Raw genomic sequence first — 20,312 nt, 5'->3', positions numbered from 1 at the left:
ACCTATCATGTGTCAATTTTCTGCAACCTTTCGCTCGTTTTAATTTTCGATAAATTTTCTGCATAACTTTTTCTCTACCATACACCGACCGACTTATTTTTAACATTGGCTATTATACGACTATGCCCACCAAATCATTATTTTATTTACTATTTTATCAGTAAAATTTCACCATAACAAGTTAGTTCTATAACTATTGTCTATATTATAATCGCCGTTTAACACTATACATGATAACTTATTTTATAAAAGCTATAAAAACTATGAAATTAATTTAAAGTACATCAATCATTGCCCATCGACCTGCGTTGATACAATATTATTATCAGTTCTTATTCGAAAAAGTTAGCCATTTTGTTTAGTTATTTTATTTATTGGTTATGGACTATAGTATTACACGCAGGCTTGATGCGAACTCACTACGCTGTCCACTCTCACGCTTTCTATAGGGACTGACTTAGATTAAGAATCATGAAGAAAGTAATCATTTTTATATTAATTATAATTTATGATGCACACTATTATCATAATAGTATTATGCCTACTGGCTGTTAAGTTAATTTGAATTATTCGATTTCAAACGAAATATTTATAACAATAAACTTACTTCATATTTTCGTAACCAAGTGAAATACATTAATTTATTTAATTTTTCTGCGTTTAACATATTATTATAATTTGTATTTAGTACGATAAATATCAATTGTATTTAATTATATTGAAATTTTAATATATATTTTAATCACATTCAATCCTTTCTTGTTAAGTCTGTCCTATCCTGTTTTATTTGTGTATTTGTATATTTCTTAAAAAATGTATATTAATACTATAAAATATATATGTTAAGTAATTTATATTTATTCTCATCAAATATTGAGATTTTATTAAGTAAACTAATTAATTCGGATATTATACCTACAATTTATGATTCGTGTTTACTATAAACAGTATAAACATACATGATTCATAAATCATAATACAATAACCTAATAAATGGTTAACTATCATACAATTTTATTGAAATTTACGAAGCATCGTCTATAATATTGTATAAATTATGTACCAGATTAAGCCAGATTGATGGTAGGGAGGATAAAATAGCTATAGCGCAGGGCCTCTTAAAAAAGTGCCCCTAGAATATCAGTAAACAAATATGTATTGCTATTGTTTTGTAAAATTAGGGCCTCAAAAATGGGATGGCCCAGGACCACTATTTTACATTAATTCAGCCCTGTGTATAATACTATAATTTGTAGGAATTTATGGGTTTCAGGCGTTTTAGCTAATATAAATTATTTTAATTATTTAATTTAATTAACAATTTTAATTATATAACTAACATTTGAATGAATACAGTTGCGATTTTTTTTTTGCTAAAAACTATTTGTGTTCATTTTATGTGAAACATATTCTTTCATCTTTCACTCGTGTACAGCACAGAATATGGACACATAGATAGATAGGTCAATGGCCAGTTGATGAACCTTTACTAAAAACCTGTTTCCCAGTTTTCATAATACCTTGGTATCGTTGTAAATAATAATTACAATAATAAACGATAATTAAATTTGATAATATTGTTAAAAACCATAAATATGACAATAAGTACCAGTTTATTATATAATCACATTTAGTTTATAAATTATAAGTATTTGATAGTGTAGAACGTCAATTTTAGTAATTTCCGTTAAAAAATAAGATAAAAATATTTATGCAGCAGCATCCTTCTAAATGTATGTATGTAGTATGTACCAACTACAAATTTACCGTAATAATAACGTTATATTATGGTTTTTAAATTGAGTGGCAAGCCATAAAATAATACTCATTCACGTGCAGGTCGACCGTATAATAAATTAATTTGATTAAACTACCCTGAACACTGCGGGCTACTGAGGACGTTTAACACTCTAAAAAACATTTTGTATAATATTATGTATCATTATATTTTACATTTGTTAGAAATAGTACAACACTTCAACATAGTATAGTATACCATATACCACATCATTAATTTGTACAAATCAATATACCTAATTAATAATTAATTGAATTAGGTGTTTAGAAAAAATTATAACAAATCTCTCTTATTATAATTATGTAGTAATTTAACAATTTGGCAATCTGAATTCTGAGTATTAGGGAATATAGCTTGTATAGCTCATGGTTTATATATTCTTTTTCGATTATAGAATTATTGAATACAATTTATTTTAAACCACTTTTTTGTGATTTGTGGTAAATATGCCATTAAAGCTATATAGATAAAACAAATTATAAGAAGAATGGATTTAAGCATAAAATTGACGATATGTTAATGGTTGGGTGTAGCTGAATCTTAAATCATTTCAATTTTACTAAACATTAGTTCTTAATTTTTGTCTTTATTTCATGTATCTTTGTAGTACCTAAATAGTACAAAATAATACTTCCTGAAGTCCTGAGATCTGATTACCCAATACATTAATTTAAAATCTTATATTTATAATCAAGTATACATTAAAACTATACTATATATTCTATAATTTTTTTTATACATATAATTGTTTACATTTTTTTACGTTATTTATATTGTTGTGATATAGTTAATATTTATTACAAAGCTGATGCTATGTAAATTTAAATGTGATGATCGTAAAGTTAAATATATTTTGACATGACAAACAAAATTCGATTAGAATATATTTTTCATCAAACCATACGATTTAATTTTATGATTGTATATGTCGCATCGATTTTTTGAAAATAAACACATCTTATTTGTATTGCATAAGGTAAATACTATAAAATATAGATATACGTATATTTAGATTACTAAATTTAAATATTAATTATTAATCAATCAAAACTTAAACTTATAACAGAAAGTACTAGTACATATAACTATATTTTCATTCCTTATTAAAATATCATTGTTATTTAAACTTCTTTATAAATTATAATATATATAGAATAACTTTTTAGTTTAGTATATACATATTGATTTATTATAATAATAATGTACCAATTATTTTAAGTGGTATTGGTATATATAATATAGATTATATAATATTTAGAAGAAATAGTACCGATACATAAATATTATTACAATAATATTTTATTGATAACTACTATAATATATATATATTATATATTTTACTTGAACGTATTATGTTTTTAAATTAATATACTTAAACGTTTATGTTAAGGCATTATGCAAACCTGTACCAATGTATTCGATTTAAGTGAATTTAAACTAAATATTAAATATTGATTTTTTCATAAATGTAGTTAGAAAAAAATAGTTAAAATCTGCAGATATTTATTTTTATAATATATATATTTTTATTTTGGAAAATTACAATCTATACAGTTTTATTAATACAATTAGTATTGAGTAATATGAAGAAAAAAATTAACAATGATGATAGCATGAAAGGGTTTCATATTAGAAATGTTAAAAAAGTTGGAACCTAAATATAAAAGTTAATAGGTAAACATCAAAGTACTTAAAGTATCATAAACACTGACTGATTTTTAACATAAATATATTTCAAACAGACAAAATATATTAATTTTATTATCTATTGAAGTTTAGTTTAGTTTTATTATTTTTGAAATAAATTGATTAATTCAACTATATCGATATGCATAATGCTACATATCTATGCAGCATTATAGCATGCGAGTTATTTTTGTAAAAAAGAAGCATAGGCACAGTATGAGTATTTTGAATTGTTTAATATTTATACACTTTTAATTTAAGTTTCTTAACCTCTGTAATCTGTACTTTGTAACGGAAATTGATATCGATTATTTATATTTTCAAGTTATTCTTAAAATATAATTATCTAATATTTTAAACATATGAGAATATAATATAATAAATAAATACTTATACATAAATACCTATAGGTATTACAATTACATATTATACAATTGATCACAAGTAGTAAAATAAATTTCTATATACTAAAGTTAAAATGTTGAGGTTATAATAACTTTGAAAATTATAAAATTGTACAACAATTAATATGAAATGGTTAAAATACTACAATTTTGGTAGTATGTTGAGATCATAGGTCACAAGGGCTGGTAATAACTAATGAATGTTTTCGCTCTCTCCAAAATGGTTAGTTTATACATAATTTTATCACCCTATGCCTATATGTTAGGTAACTTAGCTTATGTTACCCATACTATCTCAAATGTTTTTCGTGTTTTATCTAAGTTTTTCAGTTTTTTTTTTTGAACGCTATCACATAATAAATCAAATCATGTTTAAAACTATATTATATATTAGAAAATACAACTTATAAATCATTTTATTTTGTTTTAATATCTATTTTTAAACATTTTTAACAATAAAAAGTTAGTATTGATTAAAAAGTCTAAGTATGTTAAAAGCGTAATTTTTGATATTTAAATATTATGTTTTATTCACCGTGTCACATATTTTAAACACTTTAACACTTGTATTTAGTGATTTAAAAACTTGTTGAATAAAAGATGAGAAAATTCAAAATTGTTACTTTTATTAAATTTATTTCGTAAATTTTATTTTTATACGTGGTAGATGTGCTTAACATACTAGTATACTACGTATTTTTATAAGTATGAAATTTTAAAATGTAATTGCTAAAATATAAAATTTATCATATGAATATAGTAATAATTAAATAACTCACTTCGTATTCACAGTTAAAAAAATACATTCATGAAATTAATAATCATATAATAGCTTAAACGATAACTGTAATATTTTTCAAGGTGATTTGGATAAAACACGAAGTACAGAGGCAAAAATAAAGGCATTGGTAAAACACAAAATTTGTTTATCGTATAGGTAATCGTAAAACATATTTTTATAATATCGTATTAGATAATATTTTAAAACGATTAATATAAATATATATTTATACCTATATAATAACAGATTAAACATTAAACACATAACAATCAATAATATTAAGTGGTATCGAAATCAATCATGGGAGGGATGAATTTATTTGAAAACGTTCATATTCGACGTAGTAACAATTAACTAGCGATCAATTATCGTTATCGGAGTCGATATATTTGACGATGCGTTGTATATCTATAACGTAAAATAAAAGCCGGTGTCATCAGTTGCGGAATCAGCTTAGTTTCACGTGCGCGTGCTTGTATGTCAAGGAAGTATTTTGTTAATATATTATACGACCTGATTGAATTATTAAAAAAAAATAACAAATCGCTAAGTATAAAAAAAAAAAATAGTCAATGAACTGAAATATTAAAAACTTTTTAAACCCAAGTTAACCTATAACACGTGGAAAAAAAATGTTTGATTGTAGAAAGGTGAAATGAGTGAATTACTAGGTTTATTGAGTGATCAATTTTTATTCAATAGATGTGAGACAATGATAAGTGTACTGTTTTAAATGTGATGATATTTTGGACTGAATTGTTGTGCAGTACAAGAGATTTGATTTCGAACAAAAAAAAAAATGTATCAACTGCTACCTTTTAATAATTACACGCCACTCGATAATAATGTATTAATTGTTATTATAAGCCGCGTACAACGATGACGGTGTGACGCGAAGTGTGCGTGTCAGAAAAACAAATACCACGCGAATGAGGGGAATAAAGGGGAAACGAACAAAATCAAAAAGGTGGCGCGATGACTCACAATAACAATATATAATATTATAATATTATATTGCGGTGCGGTTCGATGAGCTCCTCCGAAAGGCGCACATACTATTACATAGTACGTGACAGTCGCACACGCGCAATGCAGCTGTGCACACATTTAAACTTTGAAGAAGACGTGCGCGCGCCGCATTGCCCGGGAGGCGCGAAAGCTGTGGCAACAACGTGCATAATGTAATCGAACCGGTTTCCGGGACGGAGAAAAAAACTTACAAAACACACGCGCACACGCACGCATGCATTTATAGAGTCAACCTGTAATCGTTTGTTGAACCCGGTGCGCGGCGTCCTAGATTCCTTGTGGCGGGGTAGGCCTGTTCCCTCCGCCGCGTCCGCCGACGGACAGTTATAATAGTAATAATGTAACGCGCGACGACGACGACCAATTTCGGTACGAGATTATAACATAATATTATTATTATTATTTTATACACGCGTATAATAATTAATAATAATAATAATAATAAATAATATACGATGACTAGTCTGTCGGAAGATTTTTTTCCGTTGCCGTTCCTCGACGACCGGTCCACCGTGTGGGTAATATCTTCTGGGTTTACGAGTTTACGGCGACGTGTACAGTCACGCTCCGCGTGTCGTCGTCCTCGCGAAAGGAGTTTTTTTTTTTTATTTCCTCCCGATTTCGACACTACCCGGTACGGCGAGTTGAACGCACTCTAAACCCCTCTCCGACACCTCGCGATCGTCAACTGCCGACATCGTACATCATGTCATCGTATATTATATATTACTATGTACTATCATCGTGACATCGAATACACTTTCGGTTTTAATCGAAACGGTTTTCGTCGGTTTTGACCGCCTCGTTTCTGCGCCCGAGTTATTATAGAGCACCCTCGCGCATCACAGCAATATTTTATTTACAACTTCTTCGTAGGTATTGTCTTATTATCGCGTTACGATGGATTATATCATTAATTTGGTTTATAGTCTCCTCTCCGTTATTCTATACTGTAGGATGAACTATGTTTTTTTTTTCAAATTTTTCAATTATAATTTTCAATTTATGTCTTTAGGGCTCAGAAATTAATGACTCTTTCTTTTTTATTATTATTTTTAACGCTTTATAGTCAATGCTTTCATAGCTAAAAATGTGTTTTAGTAAAATACAAATGTAAATAACTAATATGTATTTTGGATTCTTTCATATTTTCTTTTTTACATTTTTAATTTCCAACAAATTATAAGATGATTGCAACTTTTTTTTACGTTTATGATCTATAGCAATTATTTTAAATACATTTTAAAAATCTTAATGGTGTATTAAAAATATTTATTTATTTTTAAACATAATTAACAAAAAATTATTAATAAACTTTTCGGTTTTCAAAAAAATAGATATATTACAATTATTATGCATTAGTTTGAAAGCATTTTAAAAATGTTTAGGTCATTTTAATTTCGCTTTTTCTTTAACCTTCATCAACTAAACACTTACAACACATTAAATTATAGAATTGTCGATCCTTAAAAGCGAATATCAGTGGTTTTAAATATCTATACGAAGTTGTGTCTCGCGTGTATGATAATAATATAAACATTTTGAATGTTACCAATGTTAGAAATATTGTTCTTTGTCACAAGCTCAAAGCGTGCTGGAGAAAACCGTTATAGTGAAACGTTACTCAAGTAGCGTAGGGCAAAACGGCTGATACCAAAGTTGTATTTATTGCGTATTCACAGATGTATTATGTGCCTACACGCGAAACATGTATTATTTTTTCAAACGCACTTGTGCTGGGTGTTTTCTGTAAAATGTAAATAATATATTTACGAAAACGATACGTTTTATAAGACATTATTTAATATTTATACAGTCTGATTCTATATTATACGCACGTATATTGTCAAAACACATTAAGTTGTAGACTTGTAGTTATTGGCAGTGGATACATTTTTACTTTTTAATTTATAACTTTTAACATTTTAGGAAAAACAAATCTTTCCATTATTAGTTATTATATAATTTTTTACAACTATAATTTGAATCATAAATTTATCTTTTTGTTGTTTTTGTTTTGGGTAATTTATTTAATTTGTATTTATTAATTTACCATCCAAGACACATAAATGTGGGTATGTTATATATTATAATATTTTTAATAAAAAGTATTATAATTTATAATTATACTACAGTACTACACTACTCTACACACTTTTAAAATACCAAAGTAAAAAATAAAATAAATAAAATTGTTTATCGACAGCAATATTAAAATGTATTGAAATTAGTGTGTTAATAATATTGTGAGGTACGCTTAAGCCTTATTTAAATACTTTGTCATGCTATGTAACTATTAAGTATAAATATAACATAACAGCGCGATATTAAATTTAATATACGGTTTTTTTTGCAGACATCGTTGTAATATTTTTGATTATTAACCACATCGTCCAATCTTATCAAAAAGTATTGCACTGTTGCCTAACCAACTTGTTAAAATGAACGTGACTGTATAGGTAGTGTGATTGTGTAGGTTGATATGTCTATACTAAATATAACATACTCATCTTGCACTTTATACAACTAATATTTGAACAATCCCATTGCTCAATGTATACCTATAATATTAATATGTACAATGTACATTTTCAATATCGAATCTAAATCAGCTGCACTATATACTGATAAGTCATAAGGCTATAAAAAGAGTACATTTTTTAACCATATGTACATGGCTTTGCAGATTGCGTAGTTTTTACTTTTTTGACATTTAACCTTTCGTTTATCTATGTATGCCTGCTATATAGTGCAATTTAAAGATAAAAAAATTACTGTACTTTGGTCCGGGTCGTTACTACAAATGGTATGTTTATATCACCATACCTATGTGATATAAATGTATAATAATATAATGTTCAGTCTTGATTAGTGAGCCCATTGAGATAAGAAGCTTGCATGGCACTGTGAATATTCTAATAAAAAATAAAAACATCAATATCAATCGCAGTTATTGAGAAAACAACATGATTATGGATCACGAGGCGACCATGAGCTCGACCCCTTACATCATATAGGTTATCTTTTGTTTATTTCGAAAACATGTATTTATATGATAAGGATTGAGTACTTGAGCACTTCTTTTTTGTTCGCGATAATAATAGCTGACATTCAATTATTTAAGTATACGTTTACATACATAAACGAAAGAGGAGAATTAAAATTATATTCCCCACCCTAAAATTATATTATATGTCTTAAATTCCGATAATAATATGTGATATTGTTTTTAACTAGATAAAGACACGTACGTTTTGTAAATATACAAATAAAATGAAATATAATAAAAATAAACATAATATCATAATGAATAATTACTAAGCTTTTCAAATATCTTTAGGTTAGAAAAAACACGTAACTACCTTATTGCAATTATTAATTAATTTTAATAATTTATGCAATATTTGTTTTTTTAATGCATAATTGACAATTCGGACAAAATAGCTAATATTTATACTTGTTAAATGTTTTTCTTTATTATCAATATATAAAGTAAACTATTACGTATATATATTTTAAACGAATTAAGTTGTTATAAATATTTATATTTTAATGCTTTAAAGACATGATGAATACAATTCAAATTATAGTAAATATTAACTTAATAAATACAAGTCAACCTATACAATTTAAAATGGATTATGTTATGAATAAGTGAACTACTAAAAAATAACTTTGTAGTATTAGACTTAATGATAAATAATGTATGAAAATTAAATAGTTAAAAAGAAACACATTATCCAAAAAAAAAACAAGTATACTTAGCAAGTCCATATTGAAATAATTGTTTTCTGTTATAGGTATTGAATATGGAAATTATTAATTAATATTAATGTTATTTTAAGTTATTAAACTATTGTAGATAATAGATACCCATAAAACACAATGTAATATTTTATATACTTAAATATAATACATTTTAATTAAAAGTTGTATAAACTCACTAATTCAAAAACACATTTGTAACTCATTTTAAAATATATTGCTTGCATTGCTACAGAGTTGTTCACTTTAAAATTTACTTTATTTGCTTTAATTACAATTTAAAATATTTTTTGATTAATATTTACTTTATACTTCATAGGACGTCTCATCCGCATGTTTTGTCTCCGTCTTAGATAATGTTCTTACCTAAAAGTTTGATAATAGGTCAATTCACTCTAATATTAAAATTAAAAGCATGCTATTGAAACTGGTGAACGAAAATTTACTATGTCGTACGTGTGTAAGACGGAGACAACACATGCGGATGAGACGTCCTCTTAAGATGTATTACAATTTAATAAATGTATGTAAAACTATATCACTTCGAGTATAAGAAATAATACAGAAGGATTTTAAATCACAATTATATTCCAAGACTTCAAATTTTTAGAATTTCTCCTCGCTGCATTTTGTATTATATAATTCATATAATATCATGTGTTCTAAATTGTCTACACCCATACAGTCATACCTAGTAAATGTGCTTATTCTCTGTTATGTATATAAGTACATAACAGCTTACATCGAATGTTAAGTGGCTGGTTTAGTGGTTTAGCAAGTTAAATTTGTTTAAATTCCAAATTAACATATTCATTTTATAAGTCATTATATGAATTACTTGGAGTTTCTCGTGAAGAAATTGACACTCATAATGATCACTGATTAAACGCGAAATTATGTGATTTGAAGAATTTAAATGTGGTGGTGTGCATAGTCAATAGTGCATATAGCAGTACATCGTTAAATAAATAGATTGATAAAATATTATCAATTTATCTTCTAGTTAGAGAGTTTATGGCTATTATAATATATATAGATTAACCCAGATTAACCAAAAATTAACCAAAAATAACTTATATTTATGTCTCTAGTTAAGCAACAAAAATAAACATAATAGGATTTTCATAGAAACGTATGAGAGCCTTTAGAGTTTAGACCCCTTTAATTCAGCCCTGTCACAATATCCATTCTTAACTGACATCTCCCACCTATAAGCTAACTAACTACTTATTTTCAGCTTGATCTTCATAGGTCGAGTGTTTTTCGAAATTTTGTATTTAGTCAGAGAATGAGTGACCTTTCGCTTATTTGTATGTATCTATGTATATATACTTGTTCCGTCTACTTTTTATTTAATCATTGATTTATCTATATCTATATTCAGCAATCTGTTGACAAATTTGCTAAGTACTAGTTCAATTTTAATAATCGGTTATATTTTATCATTTGACATTTGAGTATATTTTCTCGTTATTTCAATTAATTTCAATGTAATTTTTACTAAATGTAGAACACAACTATACAAAACACAAGTGTTCAATATTATGTAACACGTGATAATACCGTGATACTTTATAACCAAGAAAGCATGTATGTTATTTATTTTAATATAATAATATTAAATAAATTACTTATCTAATTTTTAATGTTTATTATTGGTGTTGATTATTATGTATACCTATCATTTCTTAAAGTTTGTAACCTATAATAACGATTCTATAAAACACACCATGTCAGCGCAGTATAGCGTAGCACTGCTATTTGTTTTCTCTAGTAATTCACACGTAACATACCAAATTGGCATTTAGTAGAACCAATTTTGTGTTGTCAGCTATAATGTTAAAATAGACTGACATATCAATTATTATTAATTAAATTTAAAGCTGAGAATATCATCAGGATCAGAGGCCTAGAGCACTTAATTATATATCGATTTTTGAGCGTGTTATAACTAGGTATATTAAAATTGAAATATTTTATATTGTTAAAATTCACATTTAAATTAAACTATCAATAAATTCTTATAATATGCCCTATAGATATTATTACCTTTAAATTTAATAATAGGTGAATTCACTCTAATATTAAAACTGATAACACGAAAATTGCTGGCCGCAAATTTTCTATGCATGCATAGGACAGAAAGAAAAGACAAACAGTGCACTCTTATTAAGTTTCGTAATATATATATATATAATAAAATACTGTATATTCATATATTCATATAGGGAATCTGGGTATAGACAGTATATGGCTATCTGTAGTACTTCTTTTTCTTATGTTTTAATTATCCATGGATCTTATCTTACATCGTATGCTGTGGTCTTTGATTAATACATTTTTAAAATTTCGTTAATTCAATATTATTATTAAGTTGTTACATGTAATAGTAATTTAAAACTGCAATATAATACAGCATATTGCTATATTATAGTTCTAGTATTATCTATGGACTTTATAGTATGCACGATGTAGAGAAGATATCTTCTTTACATCGAGATAGTAAGGTAATTAATTATTAGTTAATGCCATTTTAACCTCAATATATATAAAATGATAAGGGCTTATATTATGCCTATATTATAAAGCGTTTATTAATTTATATTTTTTTGTTGTTATTTTCATAGTATAATAATCAACTATTGTTCAAAGAAAGTTACTTTTAATCATCAATTTCTTGATTAAGTTTTTTTTTTATTTTGAAATTTGAGAAATATTTAGATAGAATATATTATTATAAGTTAATATCCTGTCAATACGTATTTAGTATCATAATGTTTAATTTTAATTTTGTTTATGTAAACTAAACTAGATTGTAATTAATATTTGTGTTATCGTTCCAGTTTTTGATGACAAATTTAATGCAAAAGTGATTTAATAATAATAAATTACATTAAAAAATGTATTTGACAACAATATAATATAAATTATATATTTATATATTATATATATATATATAAATTCATTAGTATAGGTTTTACTAAAAAAAAAAAAACAAGGAAATTGCTAAACTATATAGTAAGTTTTCGAGTGTATATTTACTATGAATATCACAGTAGTATGACCATTTAATATGTTAAAAAGTATAATTGATTTCGATGATACGTTTTTACATAATATATGAAAAACGATTCTAAATCTATGTGTTAGCCTCTTTTTCTTAAATATTTTAATATATATTTATTTATTTTTATATTAGTAGTAAACTAATATGGTATGTTGAACTAATTTTTGCTATAATTAAATCACATATTTTGTGTAATGATAATTATAATATTACTAGCTATATTAGCTGCTGTTGACTTATTGTAACATCAAGAAATGTATAATACTATAATAGTATGAATAGGTTCATGGTATAAATAACTTAAAAATATTCTAAATATTTCGAAAATTTCATAGTTTCAAGTTCCTAGTGTTTCTACGATCAATATATTTATTATATTTTTAATTATAACATAATTACTAAAATCGTTATTATTATATGTGATTATCCAATTTTGTCGAAATGTTAACCTCAAACGCTAATAAAAAAATTACGGTAGTCACTATGTATTTTCGATATTTTTTAATTTCTGTTAGAATACCGTGTAGAAGAAAAGACGTTTAATTTTTAAAATTTTTGATTTGTTAATAACAATTATATCATACATATATATATATTTAAAAAAAAAGTATAATAATTAGAACATTTTAAATAGCCAAAACACTTTGAAAATCTTATCATTATGTCTAGAAAATACAAATATAAATATTTGATGAACATTTTATGCCTCTACATTTATTTATATTAGAATTATACCAAAAGAATTTATTTGATTTTGACAATAACTGATTAAGTATATTTATTCTAATTTTTCCAAATTATTCTGAAAAGAACTTGGAATTAAACAAACTAGATCCAATTTACTACAATGTCACTCTAAATTGAAGGTTTAAGTATTTTCTAGCATTACAATTTTTTCAAACATGAACAAATCATTGTAAAACCAATACACTTTTCGCCTGCTCAGAATATAACTTAGACTATTAGTTTTCAATTTTTTATCAAGATTTTATCTAGCTTTTGGTTATAATAGAAACTTCAAACATAATATCACCAAAGTGAAGACGTAATACTGCAGGTATTTTATTAAAATATTATTATCTATGAATATATAAAAGACTGAAAAATTGATTGCACATACAAGATCAGTTGATATTATAGTATTATATAGACTAATATAGTATATAATATATGCTATTTTAATCATTAAATGAAACATTTCTTTTTCGTTAAAAGTTTAATTTATAGCAAAATTACTATTATTCAATAATTAATAATTTATTCAAAACAAGTACAAAGGCAGTTACAGAATATAAGTGATAAGGTATTAGGTACCTAATTAAGTATTAAATATTTATATAAGTTAAGCCTTTTCTAGTAATTATAAATACAATTATAATTGGTATACTGATAAGTATATACCACTTCTATATATATTTAATATTATATATATATATATACATATATATATACACACACCTACCCCATAATGGTAAATTTAAGTAGCTGGTTGCGTTAAAAATAACTATCGTCTTTCAGTTTATCATAATATATTATAATTTATTAGGTAAGTAATTAAGTAAATACTGTATACTATATATATTTGTAATAAATAGCGCTCATTACAAATATATTTCAATTTGCGTATATAAATGTCTTAAATGTCTAATATAGTGTTTAGTATGTTGAACATACGTTATATTATTATACTATATAATCAAAAACTTTTTTTTATTATCAGCTATATCATATAAAATTATTTTATGATTAGTGCCCGTTCATTTTTTTTTTTTTTGGATAACAAAGGTAGGTAATAAAAACATCGCTTTCACTTTCTAATTTAATTATTTTGGCATGATATACTCCTTTTAATCTTTATATTATTAAATACATACAATAAATTATAAATAGACAGTTATATGATAGCAATATATTATAAAAAAAAAAACACAGGTATTAGACGACATTCGTCTTCCTTTGCGTATCTTGGAAAATTATTATTAAAAACCTAAAACGTAACTTATTGGTATTGGTAAGTACTTGAACCTCATTGCTGAGATTTCTTAAATATTTTCAACGTTATCTGAGATTGAAATTTGAAATATATTCTAAGAATTTGTTTCTTGATATATTTTATTATATTTATCATTCAAGTTTCAGAAGTTTTGTAGAATTATTGCTATGTTCAAGTATGTAAAGTAGTATAAAGCTGTAAAAATATCAAGTTCCCTGAAAAATTATAAGTTATTGCAAAATCTTGTAGTTAGGAATTGTTTTGATCAAACTAGATCACTAATAGTTTTGTACAAAAAAAAATAAACTCTAAACAGTCTAAATTGTTTTTGATTGTTTAACACTGATCATATTTATTTATTGTGTTTTTTTTTCCATTATACTTTAGTATACACTATACATGAATTTATGTATGAAAGGCTTTTATAGGCTATAAATTCTTCTTTACAATAGATAATATATTATTGTATATTTCAGCATAAACTATAACTTGGAGTTCACTCAATAAAATTCTATAATGGACATTGGTTCGTCCTTTGTTTATGAGTTTTGATTATGTGATTAATGTACGATAGAAATACTTAGCGTATATTCGTCTTAAACTGTTACACTATGAGTGTTACTACATATTATTTGTATCTTGTATCAGTATCAATCTATTATTTATGATTTACAACTAATACAGTTGTAAACGCGTTAATCTCAATATTCTGAAACAGACTGCGTTTTATACCCGTTTTATACTAGGACTGGGATTTCAATACATTTTGATATATTTCTATATGATATATTATGCCCCTATTTTTGTACGAATTATTTCGTGTCTCGTTGAATGGATATAACGATTTTTATTTTGCATTTTTTGTCAATTGTACAAAGACAAAACATTTTAATGTATTCAAGGGTAGTTAAGTGTATGTTAAGTGTTATTCGTATGTTTGTTTTTCGCGCATACTACATTATTACGTTCAAGACAATAATTATTATTGTGCGGTGTGATACGAAGGATTAGAATAACAAGAAGTTTAGGCCCAGCGATAATTTCATCTTTTATGTTACACACACGTATAAAATAATATCATGCTGTTCATACATAATTCATTCGGCGGTTTGACGTCGAGCCAAACGATGTATACGAAGCCGTTGTTCGGGACACACACACACGCGTTACTTACACACAAACACACATACTTACACACGCTCGCATATTTACGTGGACACTCGTCGCATACTTACGCACTCGGTCGACGTACACTCTGTACACGATACGTGCATGTACGCGATGAGAGGAGGACACTAACGGGTCCGCTATATTACCACCACCGCAACAGCGTCGACGGCGACGGATACCACGGACGGCCACCACCGTTTGACCTACAACAACGCTCGTAATAACGTAACCAAGAACTTTCTTTCCACTCCCGTGTGAATGTAGAACGTGACGTCACACGGCCGCCGCCGCCGTCGACGGTCTCCTCCGCGCCACCCGTTCGCCGTCTGTCGCAGCCGCGCAACCGTTTACCGGCCGTGCCCGGCAACGCACACACACACCCGGGCACGGCCGGCCGGGTCGACGAACCCGATCTCCACGCGCGGTCTCTATAATAATAATAATAATAATAATAATAATAACATCGCGTATCATATTGAATATTATTATTGTAATAATATCGTGTTTGAAATAACATTATTATTAAACGTTTTTATCGTCGTATTATTAAATTATTTATGCACGTACGGAGCGGAGGAAAATAAATAATTATCGTGAGTTGTACTATCGTAACGGCGGTGGCGCAGAGCTGCTCACATACCGCGATATCGCGTAATATCATATTATTATCATTCGTAGCATCCGTCACGATCCGACTGGTGAAAGCCGAAGAGTAGGTATTGAATGAATACAGATTGATAGTTATAAATTATAGTGTCCGTTTGGGTTTCTTTTTGTATTTTTATATTTTCTCATCTCTCCCTCTTCATTTTCGCGGGAATTTTCTCTCTAAAAATCGTCGTAATCGTTGTAGACCGGCGCGGCCACAACGGGTTTGCGTATGATATATTATATTATTATTATTATTATTATTATGTACGCCGCGTAATCGTACATAATATAATATTATAATACCGCTACGCGACCGTATATGAAAATATCCTATCCCGCCGGTTGTCCGTTGCAACTCGTGCACACAAGACGTGTGTTCGGCAGCCGAGAGTTGAAAACACGGAGTTTATTGACCCGGAAATTCGTTGGTGATGCGACCGTTGTCCTCATCACGACCGTGTCAATGTCGTCGGCGTTGGTGCATCATGCCATCTCAACGAGTGGTGTCGGTGTTTATGTACCTAGCATGTCATATAGTGTGGAATCTATACACTGGTGTTATTCCTGCGAGCGTTAAGAGTTTCGACGTGGCTCGGTTTCAAGTCCACAAATGTGCTTGGATTGGCGGGATTTTACAGATAGGTTCGTCGCTCTTATTTTCCACGTTCAGGGTTACACCAAAATTCGTAAGCTTATTCCACGCGCCGAACGAGTATATCCTAACGGTGTACACTATATTATAAATTATAATCATATAATCCATAACATATATGATATATCATTCGATCATACGATTGATACTAAGTGAGCCTACTATATGTTTTGCGATTTGAGAGCTTGTCAAGTGGCTTTAGAACTTCTAAAACCAAAAACTTTGCGAAAAAAAAAATGCACGTGTTCAAACTGTCACAAGTACCCTACAAATTGTAATATAATAAATTTTATATTTTTACTATACAAGTATAAAAATGATTAATAATGTCTTTCATAACATGGGAAAAAGTACTAAATATTTTTTCAAAACTAAATTCTTCAGCTGTTCTTAGCATTACCAAATTGGACAACAATGAAGGTGTGGCTTTAATAATATAGGTCTACTGCTTACTAGTTCTAAAACTTCTCTTGGCCATTGAACTGCTCACAAATCAGAGGTAGTGTATAACTAGCATACCTATATTTTATTATAATAAATGTATGATACATTGTAATCATTGTATATTTTTATACAGATATATTTAGGGGAGGTGGTGAGGAGATATCACATTCAACATTATAAGAAAACATACATTTTAAAATATCATACAATTAGAATATTTTCATCATTTTAATATTTACTATTGTAGTATTGTCTATTTAACATCCTAAATTCTGGCTGCATATAAACTGAGTCCTAATAAACCTCTTAGGACGAATTGAGAGTCCCAGGTTGTTTTAAGGTATATACTATAATTAAGTCCCGTCAAACTAAAAAAACATCTTTCTTCCTATTTTTACAGACTTAGGACTGTGAGTAACAAAAAATTCTACAGGCATGGTTAAAAAAATAAAGACGTAGTCGACAGTCATCTCCATAAACATATATTATGGACTATGGTTGGTTTTATATTTTACTCAAAATAAACCTTGGACTCAATTAGTATATTATTTTTTTCCCATTCAAGTATTGAGACTCAAAAACTATACAGCGTAAATCCTTATATAATTGATAATTAAGTTAAACAGAAGTAAAACCATAAGTAAATGATTTATACAATATATTATGATTGACTAAAATTATATTATCTTGATCAGTTTGATACATTTTAGAAACAGGCCATATTATATTGATGCAACACTTCGTTAATTATAAAATACCAAACATTTTATGAATATTTTTCTTTAAAATCATTAGAATATAAATATTAAACGAAAACCACCTAATTTATATTAATTATATTATTAGAACTCATAAAACCACTGATGTGTGCTAACAGATGATAAAATAAGTAATTACCTACTCAATATGTAGTATGTATAGATGTTTTGAGCGTTTGAAAAAGTTATATAATTTACTTTTTTTTCTTTCTAATAACAACACTTATTGTTTTCGATTTTACACGTTTATGCTAAACAAATAATTCATGCTAAAGCTAGAGATGTAAGTTGGTGACCAATTATACAAATCTGAAAAAAGCATTAAGTTAAATATTTACTAATAATGGTTCATTTTTTCATTCATACTATGATGGAAAAACATGTGATGTTAGTGTAATTAGAAATTAGTAATCATACTACTACCGTACTAATAGGTATTGAACAATTATGAAAAATAATATTAGTCTGATATTAAAAAAAAAAACACAATTTCGTGTAGTTGACACTATTGTTAAAGACACTACAACAATGCAAAAATAAAAATACTATCCTACGATAAAAACTAAGGCTGGTTACTCGTAGGGCCGTAGGCCTATAACAAGTATTATAATATATGAATATATAATAAAAATGATATTTTTAAGTGTACTTCATATCCGTTTTTAAAAATGTAATTATTTGAAAAAGGGTAAATAATTTAAAAATATAAAAATAATTTTTTTTTTATAACTGAAATATTGTTTTATATTAAGTATTTATAGAAAACGCCGATGACATTCACTTAAAAACGTCATGTATTATTGATTATATAATAGACAATATTATTATAATTCTCTTTAAAACCATCTGTGCCTTTTTTATTTTTACGTAAAGTCATAAACGTATTTTACATTTACGCATATTATCAAGCGTCGACTACTAATAAAATATTAAAATATTAATAGTTAATTAATAATCAGTTTTGTTTTCGTGCAATTGTGAACCACTAGACAATAATCACTAATAATTAAATCATGATAAATATGTAACTATTATATTAATTATATAATAATTATTTATATCATAGTTAATTAAATAACGAACTTATTTTTGGTTTATAAATATTAAATATAGCATATTATATTTTATTATCATAACTGAAGGCTTACACGATACACACATACTCAACATAATATCTTCAGTCTTTACAACTGACAAAAACTATCAAAGTTGCTATTGGATATTAAAATAGATTTATTTCAGATTTTAGCTTAAATTTTCGAAAGTAATTACTATTATTAGTCATATTTAAAACGTACTAACGCTTTTACCCATTTTGTAATCATAATTGCGTTAATTTATGATAGAATTAATAATATATGATTCATTATTGTATTATATCCCTGCCACATTATAAAGCGTAAATATTTAAAATTCTATAATCTTTTATACCTATCATTTTATATAGGTACATTTTAACTAACATTCGGAGTAATTTTTTTTTAAGTTTAAAGATAGTCTATTCTATATCAATGGTTTAAATTATCTCATAGTACAGTTCTATCTTTTCAACTCATTCTATAGTAATTTCAGTTATTTGATAGATTATGGTTCACCTAGTAGATACGAGGTACCTAAATAATTACGAAACGATAAATGTGTGAACTGTAATCTTGGTAGACTGTAAATTATTCAAAAAACTAAATTTTTGATTAAGTTTACTAATAATTTATATATTAAAAGTGGTGTAGTTTATAAGTTATAACAAATATTAATATAACTTTTAAACAATATAAAGAGCTGTAGAAAAAGGAAAATATTAGGCAACGCTTATGTCGTTTATGAGGAATATCGTTAGGACTTGGTTATATTAAGGATGTGCAATATAAACATTTTTGAAATCGTGCATTGAAACCGGTTGTACAACTTTCTAAAATGCTCTGACAAAATATTTGATGTGGTCTTTTGGATGTTTTTTTTTTTTTTTTTTGTTAATTCGGAACGTGGCCTGGTCTCTATTGTGACAAAAGAGCAATGCTGTGTGATAATAATAACTATATATTGTAAAAATGAAGTTTTTATAAATAATAATAATAATAATAATAATAATGAAGACCTTAGACCGGTTTCGACCT

General features: G+C 26.7%; 1 protein-coding gene across 2 annotated transcripts in view; it reads left to right on the top strand.

Moving 5' to 3' along the window:
- Nucleotides 1–20,312, top strand: part of LOC113550225 (putative uncharacterized protein DDB_G0286901) — a 79,166-nt gene that overhangs the window by 33,490 nt on the left and 25,364 nt on the right. The window lies entirely within an intron of this gene.

The sequence above is a fragment of the Rhopalosiphum maidis genome, chromosome 1 (assembly GCF_003676215.2).
Source record: "Rhopalosiphum maidis isolate BTI-1 chromosome 1, ASM367621v3, whole genome shotgun sequence".
Classification (NCBI taxonomy): Eukaryota; Metazoa; Arthropoda; class Insecta; order Hemiptera; family Aphididae; genus Rhopalosiphum; species Rhopalosiphum maidis.
Note: the sequence above shows the minus strand (reverse complement) of the source record. Positions and strands in the feature narration are given on the sequence as shown.